Below are 9,230 nucleotides of genomic sequence, written 5' to 3'. Positions count from 1 at the left end.
CAGACAAGAAAGAAATCAAAATTACCCACACAAGACGGGGCCTACGCCAGAAGCAGCCACGATGAGGTCCAAACGTATAAGAGGAAAGAGAAGACAATAAAAAAGAAAGACAAGATTGTGCAATAGTTCACTATTTGTGTAATTTTGATCAATTATGCTCGTTGATGATTTTCAATGTAATTTGAATTCTAATGAGGTTCGAATCTTAACTTGTTCAAATTTGAAAACAAATGCCGTAAATTTGTTCGTAATAATTTTCTACTGTGAATGCATATTTTATTTACTGGTTTCGATTTCGAAAACAATTAAGAGATATGGATTTTTTTTAAATCTTATTACATGTTATTTTCATTATAAAGGAGAAAAAAAAAATTAAGCCCGCCCGGGTCATCTGAGCAATTCGGGTTCGGGCCAAGCCAGGCGAACCCGGGAGCAGCCTACTACCTACTAGGCCAGAGCAGACCCGGGCCCACAGGGCTGTAATCCGAGCCCACAAAGAACAGTACAGGTACCGGACCCTCGGGCCAGGCGTTGAGCAAAGGAGACAGGCGAGAGTAATATTCGGAAGCTGATGGGAGAAGGGAGGAAAGCCTTATATGCTGGTCGAATCGCTTGTAAACTAGCGAGGTGGGACTAAACTCCCACCTCGCCTCGCGCGGCAGCCCGCAGAAGGCCACCAGTGACGGTGATTTCCTGAAACCTGCCACTAGAAGGGGTACCAGTGGCGGTGATTACAGGGAAACCCGCCACCGGAAGTGGGCACCTGTGGCGGGTTTCAGGGGATTTCCCTGAAACCCGCCACTGGTGAATGCTACAGGTCTTAGGATTTTCCAAATCTGGTCCAACTCACTAGTGGCGGTGAGTTGTATGAAACCCGCCACTGATAATGATTTCAGAATGCACTATTATAATCCTATTATATTCTCTGAGTTCCCAAAAAATATAACAGTTGTACTTTTGGGTGTATAGTAATATTGTTTGTTCCCGATACATGTTTTAGACCTTAATTCATAGTATTTCATACAAATTTCTGTGATTATGTGTGGCTTTGGTGCTAATTTAATTCCATAAAATTCAATTTTCATCAAAATGAGCTGAAACTTGGCATGGGAACACCTCTCAGTCTAATGAAGCCACATGAAAAAAATTAAGCCCAAAGTTGTTATAATGTTACAATTTGGATGTTGGCTTAGAAGGTATCAGACATATCTACCTAGATGATCCCAATATGGTATTCTTATGGGTTTCATTTGGAATTTTGACACCAAACTTCATATACATGCATATTGTTGTGTGAGAAACCTCCATGCCAAATATCAGACCATTCTGAGTAATTTTGTAATTTATAACAATTTTTAACCACAGTAAACACTACAAGAGTATAAATAATTCATTTTCCGCAATGTATTTAGCATTGAAATCTTTAGTGAGACAAGAAATAATTATTATACACTTTAAAGTACAGGTGACATAATTTTCAGAAGGACACAGAATATAATAAGAATATAATATTAGAGCCAAAATATTAACCAGTGGCGGGTATATACAATATTACCGCCACTGGTGCGTGGAACAGGCATGTGGTGAACCCTCACTGCTGTTCCAATTACAAGTGGCGGGTTTTTCATATGCCCGCCACTGGTGGTCACCAATGGCGGGTATCCGGAAATACCCGCCACTGGTGGTCTCCTGTACCAATAACCCTAGGAAGGGTTGCCAGTGGCGGGTATCCACGAAATACCTGCCACTTGTGATGTTCCCTATATATATTACAAGGCGAGACTTTGCAAAATTTTTGTATTCGAGACGCGCGTCTTTCCCAGACCAGCAGCGCTCACTCCTAACCCTACGGCGAAGCCCTGCCCGACTCCGCCGCCTAGCCGCCGCCCTTCCCTACACCACCGCCGCAAATCCTAGCCGCCGCAGCCCTTCCCCATGCCGCCGCCGCAAACCCTAGCCACCGTCGCCTCCATGTCTTCGAAGGACCCTAGCGGGGGGTCGCAACGGACGACGAGGAGCGGGAAGCCCCTCGCCCTGCAGGTCCCGCCGCCGGCCGCCGGATTCGGCGGCCCTGCCTTTCTGCCGCCTGGCCCGCATCGCCGGGGGCGCGGCCGGGCCGCCTCGACCAGCCCTGTCCCCGGCCCCGACCCCGGCCGTCGATGACGCCGCTGCCGCCATTGCCACTGCCGAGGTAAGTTTTTTTTTTATCTTAGGGTTTGAATCTCATGTTTAATTTGAATCTTAGGGTTCATTTGCTGTTTAGGGTGGCTGTTAATTTGAATCTTAGGGTTAATTTGCTGTTTAGGGTTAATTTGATGTTCGTTTAGTTAATTAATTAATTTTTTGTTATATAACTTATAAGTGGTTATTTTTGTTCACTTATTAGTATATGTTGCTGCTAGTTAGGTTAACTTGCTGGTGCTTAAGCTAATTTGATGCTTATTTGATAAATATGTTGTTGTTGGTGCATGTGATCCCGACCATCGTGTCGGTTGATATGAGGAATGTGGGCCCGGCCATCGTGCCGGGTCATTGAGAAGGGTCCGGCCATCGTGCCGAGGGGGTATATGTGGGTGGGAGTTTTTTTTTATGCAGGTATAAATTTCGGGTAGACTCATTTGTTGTTTTACAGCAATGGTCATGCCGAATTTTTCCTATTTTACAGCATAGGTCATGTCGAATTTTTCCATTTTTTTAAAATTACTTTTTTAAGTGTTGGATAGGAACCTCAGGCTTGCGTTGAAGAGGCGCCTGAGCAGCCGCCGGTTTTGGAGGGAGAAGTCGAAGAAGGAGCGGGGGCATCTTCCTCGGACTCGGAAATTGCCATGAGCGATGGCTTTGAGCACGGCGAAGAAGGAGCCGAGGAGCAACTATTCCTTGAAGGAGCCGAGGAGCAGCAGCTCCTTGAAGGAGCAGGTAACGAGGAAGAAGCCGAGGGTGCGATGTCTCAGGCTACGGAGTCGGCTACTTAGTCGAAGTCCAAGCGGGGGGTGCGAACAAGGTGCCGACGGAGTCGTGAGTCGTCACCAAGCTAAATAAAGAAAGCTACCCGGAGGAACCGGTGGAGGCTGCAGAAAGATTCTCGAACGCATGCAACGCCATCGTAAGGGTACGCGCTAGGATCTATCAAAGATGGAGCGACGTCCCGGAAGATGTGAAGTAGGGATGTTACGAGGCGGCATGGAAGCAGTTCGTGCCTGCCAATGATGAGATCAGGAGACGGTTGGAGTGGCGAATGCACCAAGTCATGAGGAAGGGCCAGAGCACGTGGCAATATAACTGCAGGAAGCTCATCGGCAAAGACTGGAAGACAGTTGTTAACAAGCACTGGAAGGGGATCTCAGAGGCGGACTGGGAGAGGTTCAAGGGTCAGGTCAGATGAATTCAAGGCCAGCCAAAAATGGTACAAGGAGCTTCGTGAGAAAAGGCCCTTTGACCACCGCATCGGCAGTCGTGGACGCCCAGAAAGGAGAAGGTGTGGGCGAAGGAGGACGGCGCATTGGACCAAGCCGCTATACAGCCGACGGTCCCAACTTTGCTTCGCGGTGAGCGCTCCAGCAAATGGCTGCGGTCGTCCATGACCGCAAATCACGGGCCTGGAGCCTATGTCAGAGAAGCAAGAGGCTGCACTCGTAAGGCCTCGTCCTGACATCTTCTTTTATCGGTTGGGCTTCTTATACTCACATATAAGATTAACACCGAGCATGTTGTTTTTTGTATACAGGGTGCAATGGCAGAGTGGGAGTCGGATGGCTCCCACTCGTCTATCAACCAACAGTGGGATGATGCCATCAGCTATGCTCTGCAACGAAATAGCACGGGGGCCATATGCGAGGTGTCGGTTTCGGACCCTTTCGTAGGCAGATGGCAAAAGAGCAAGGTTCCCGCAAACGCAGAAGGGCATCCAGCAAAGAACAGAGCTCAGAGGAATTAGATGAGAAGATCCGGGTGTTGGCGAGCGAGGAGCTCAGGAAGCTCATGCGTCACGCAAGGGACCAGCGTGACGCCGACAACTTCATTGATCATGGTGTTTTCCTGCCGGCGCCCATCCAACCAACCCCATCCACACCGGATCCGTCCCCGCTACCCAATAAGAGCACCTCATGCTCTGGCACCGAGTGCCAGCTTGACCCGCTTGGGCCACCCAACGAGAACCTCACGGTAAGCATCTTCCCGCGCTACGAAAAATAGTGAAATACCACTATCATGCCCCAATCTATTAATGATGTTGCCATGTTTGTTATGCGCAGAAGGGCGTCAAATGTCGGCTACACATGCCGACGGTGGGGAATCCTCTGGGCGCGCGTGGGTTGCTGGTGCCGCGTACGGCCGTGGTGCACCACGTGACCTGCGAGACGACATGGTCAGGGTGCAAGTGGACTCCGTGCTCAAGGGCTTCGAGGACGAACCGGTCCCTTATCCTCCGCACGAAGAGGCGACGACCCTAAGGGATTGCGTCAACTCCTAGCTCATCTGGCCTAGGAGGTTGGTGGTCCTGGCTACAGAGCCTTCTCCGTCTCCATCTCTGTCGCCCCACCTCGGTCCGTCTCCACCCGCTCGGCGCCTGACGCCTCTGTCGCCACTTGGCGCCTCACCCGGTCCTTTGGACTACGAGCCCGCGGAATGAGACTTCTCACCGCAGCGAAGTGCAGCAACGACAATGCAGGCCAAAATCCTCCGTCGCCGCCAAAACCCGAAGCCCCAAAGCCATCCGCACCAAGACCCGTCCCTCGGAGAGCCGCAGCACAATCGGCCCCGTTGGAGCCCCGTCCAAGTGCTCCATCTGGGATGCAGGTCCCCCATAAACCGGACAGTTCCGATTTTCTGAGACGCAGGAAAATCAAGAGGGGGATAGGCGGCAAGGCAAGCAAGGGCTCCTCCAAGGAGGGGAAAGAGTCGTGTTCTACGGGAAGAAAACCAAAGACCGCGCCGCAGATAGAAGGAATTTGGGAAGAGCGACCAGACATTCTGTAGATGCCCACCCAGCCCCGTGTTGGAGATAGATTGCCTGATGGATCTTATTTCGTGGACAGGCGATTCTCCCAATTTTTGTTGTTCCACCCCGGACAACCAATGGTGTCCCAGGATGACTTGTATCGCCTGCCACGGGAGATGCAAGAGCTCCATGAAAAGTACATGAATGTGGCATCATCAGGCGCAGACCTAACAAATCTGGAAATTAGGGTTCGAGTGCCAAAGCATTATGGCTTCTTCGACTCCAATACTGGGGAAATCCAGAGGGAAAACGACGTTACCTTCAGCATTTACTTTCTCGACTTGTTTCACCTCTTCAACCGCAAGTGCCTCGACAACGCCATATTAAAACTGTGGTGTGTACACTACACGAGGGAGGCCTATAGTGTGAAGCAATATGAGATGGCCGTCGCCGACCCCCTTCTTTTCAATGCCACTTTGCTTGGTCCAGACCCATTGTTGGCCGAAAGTAGAAGGTTGGCGATTGAATACCTCACTCAATTAATGTTGAAGCACCAAGACCGCCGTTTTGTATTGATATTGTACCATCTACAATAAGTTGTTTTCAATTCGCGTGAATACATACATCTTTTTCCGTCGGAAGACTTGCTTCTTATATTATTTGGCTAATATAATGTGCGTCCTTTTGTGAAACAACGGCCATTGGGTGACAATCGCCATCTGCCTCGATATCGGAGGGGTCACATATTTTGATCCACTGCGACGCAAGGGGAATGAACCACAACGCGACTTTGATCCGATCAAATATGTCATCGACGCAGCCTATCGTGACGCGGTGAAATGGTACGCGGTGAAATGGTACGCGATGCCTAGCTTCAGCCGCAATCGTGACGCTCCCCTCAGGCACACTTTGAACTTCCCCTGCGAGCAACAGCCTGAAGGATCCATCTACTGTGGTTACTACTGCGCGCGCACTATTCAGCAGATGATCAACGACTTCCAGCCGAAGGGGAAGAAGACCTTCGAAGAAGTGAGGAATTGGTTTCTGGCCAACGCCGAGTTAGGGCACAACTCAGAAATTCTCGTGTACGAGATCCAGAAGGACATTGGCGAAATCCTCAACAAGGAGGTCCTCAAATCGAGCGGGGATTACTACGGTGGCGGGATTGTCGACAAAAGTGGCTAAATTGTGTGGAACACTTCTATTTGTGGCTCATTCTTTCAAACACTTTGTATACATGCATGTGACTTGAATGTTTAACTCGTGTGGAACTTTGTAATATATTTGCTGTTATTCTGTTTGTTTGGTGCTGTATACTGTGCTGCTGTATTCCTGCTATTTCTGTGCTACAGGAATATTTATTTTTATAAATAATTCATTTATTTTTTTCGGGAAAAAACAGTACCGGTGGCGGTTATACACCACCACCACTGGAAAAGGTTCCAGTGGCGGTGGCCAAAGACCGCCACTGGAAATTTCTAGTGGCGGGGTTTGCACGCCACTGATGTACTCTACGTAGTTTTCGGGTGGTGCCGGAGGTTTTTTCAGTGGCGGTTTGTAGGTCTTCGGTGGCGGTATTTTACCCGCAATTGGTGATCTCGGTGCAGCAGTGGCGGGTATTTTACACGCCACCGGTGCTAAAACCTCCAGTGATGCAGAGTTGGTGGCAGGCGTGATCACCTCCACCAACCCCATTTTTTGACCGCCGCTGGAGGGGGTTTCTGGAGTAGTGAGGGGTTGGGAAAAAAAGAGACCATCTGACGTGGCATCTTACATGTGGGCCCATCTTGTCGGTTTTGCTGTCACAGGCACCAATCCGGACGTTTTGGGTTTTCTAAAAAGAAATACACAAAAACCATGTGGCAAACTATTGCAAATCCTTAGACCTCCTTAGCCTCGAAACACGTGGTTTTCTAAAATATAATCATTTTATTGCGAGGATAATATGTTACGTGGTACTCCTACGCAGGAGTACGCATCTAATTATCTATCAAGGCCTGCTGTTGCGATTTTCTTGGTACAGCCACAGGACAGCGGTCCATTATTAATCTTGCGGTCAGCTGGGGCGATGCATTGTAACACCACAGTAGTGCACTTGAACCCAGATCCAAACCCTATCATCCACACTCGATCACCCACGCACATCCGATCCTTGGCTTCGACGTAGGCTAGCACATACCACGTGGAGCTAGTCGACATGTTCCCGAAGCGATGCAACGTCATCCTTGACGGTTCAACGTGCACGTCCGATAGGCCAAGGCTGCGTTGAACCTCGTCGCCCGCGTAAATGCAGAAGTGCTCGAAGGCGGACATTCAACTTGAACCTAATAGTACCACCGCCATTGAGCATTTTTTTCGAATTGAAAGACAGCGCGAACAGAAGCTTCTCCGAGGCCGGGAGTACAAGGGGTGCAACGATGGTGATGTGAGATTTCAGCGCACTCGGTGCGACACTCTGGAGGTCCTTGGAGAGATTGGTGCCCCTGTTACCCAGGGCATCTTCCTCCATGCATGTGTTCGCACCGGTTCCGCCGCGGTCAGCATGCGCGCGGTGTGCACGAGCCGGAACCGGGCGTTGGTGGGGGACGTGGACAACAACACGGCAGCTCCGCCCATGCGGAACAAGCAATACAGGAGCGAGCCATGATAGTTGTTTGGCGTGAGGAGATTTCGGTATACACGACCAATGCCCGTCCTGCTGCAGCACCACCGTGAGGCGCAGGCTCCTTGCCAGGTCTATCGATACCAGGCCAGAGCTACAGCCCATCCCGAATAGGTGCACGCTGCGGACGTCGCTTCGCATCTTGTACTTGTTTATGATCATGTCAGGGAAGGACGGCGTGGGGCTGAAATCAGACGCTACTACGGAAATGCTTATTAGTAACGGTCGGGACCGCCGTTATTAACTTCGTGTTACTGATGATGGGTATCATCAGTAACGGTCGCTCCGACCGCTACTGATGTACCATCATCGGTAACGGTCGCATTGCCATATCAGTGTCGGTCGAGCAGCCGACACTGATACATTTTCGGTATTTAAAATAATAATTAAAACCACAGAAAATACACAGAAAATACGTATATACAGCACAACACAGAATGTATATAGAACACAGCACATAAAAATACATATAAAACCGCATCACATCACACAGCACATCACATCACATCATTTAAAGCATACAAATGCATATAAAGACGCATCATTTAAAGCATATAAAGAATTAAAAAATATCTCACTTCACGACATTGATTACAAAGTGTCAAAATTTCATAAAAACATAAAAAGAATACAAATGTATCTCATTTCAAGTTTGAATCTATTTTTGTGGGTGAACCCTAAACACCACTTGTTCCACGCGTTCGTAGAAATCCCCCACTAGGCTTGATGACCTCATTGTTGATGAGATGGGCGAACTCCCTTTGATTGTTATGCACGACCCATTTAGGTCGGTGTCTCATTGTCATTCGGGGCCGCCAGTACTCTTCCATCGCCGCGACTGACTCCTTCCAGTCAGGTTTGAACATGCTGGCATTCTCCATAAGGATGTGACAGTAGTAGTAGTCACAGAACACACTGCCGGGCGGCTGTTGCAGGCAAGGGAACCTGTGGTTGTGGTGAGGCTCGTCTTTATAGCCTTTACCAGCTAGTTTTCCCTTGGTCGCCACTTTCCAGGCAGTGTTAATTAGTGATTTGATGGGTTTCCAAAACCGACCTCGAACACCCTTCTTCGGAAGTAGTGAATCGAATTAGTACATCACGGACCAAGGCAAACAAATGAGTAGTGTCACCCAATGGTCTCTGTTTTCAAAAGAAACAAACTTTAGTATCTAAGGGTGTATAAGAAAGACTGAATTAGAAAAAACAAACGGTTCCATATATAAAATTGAATTTACTCCAAATTAAGGAAGAAGAGGATAAAGTCATGGTCCGCGTATTTCTCGAGACATGCCACCAAGTATTTAGATGCCAGGGTTCTTGAGGGATCCTTTTCTGGCTCAAGACCGATGTCACCGTAGTTGAACATCGCGGGGTCTAGAATGGCTACTTTTTTGACCTCCATTCGCCGCAGTTCTCTTATTTGGTAGGTAGACCACAGCCTTAAGAGGTTGATATGAAGCTTTTGGCGGTTGAAGAGGTGGAACAGTTCGTTGAACTCCACACCAAAGGTGATAGGACGTTCCTGAATGTTCTCGGTTTCTTGGTCAAAGAAGTCATAGTCTTTTGGGATTCAAACATTGATCTGTTAGGCATGCTGTTGAGAACTAGCTGATGCTTGCATGTAGAATTGAT

The 9,230-nt window shown here is 48.7% G+C and overlaps 1 pseudogene; it reads right to left on the bottom strand.

The window, feature by feature from the left end:
* Positions 1 to 6,919: 6,919 nt before the first annotated feature.
* On the bottom strand, positions 6,920 to 8,479 carry LOC100830168 (annotated as a pseudogene).
* Positions 8,480 to 9,230: the final 751 nt, after the last annotated feature.

Source organism: Brachypodium distachyon, chromosome 1 (genome assembly GCF_000005505.3).
Source record: "Brachypodium distachyon strain Bd21 chromosome 1, Brachypodium_distachyon_v3.0, whole genome shotgun sequence".
Taxonomy (NCBI): domain Eukaryota; kingdom Viridiplantae; phylum Streptophyta; class Magnoliopsida; order Poales; family Poaceae; genus Brachypodium; species Brachypodium distachyon.
This window is presented reverse-complemented; position numbering and strand designations above follow the sequence as displayed.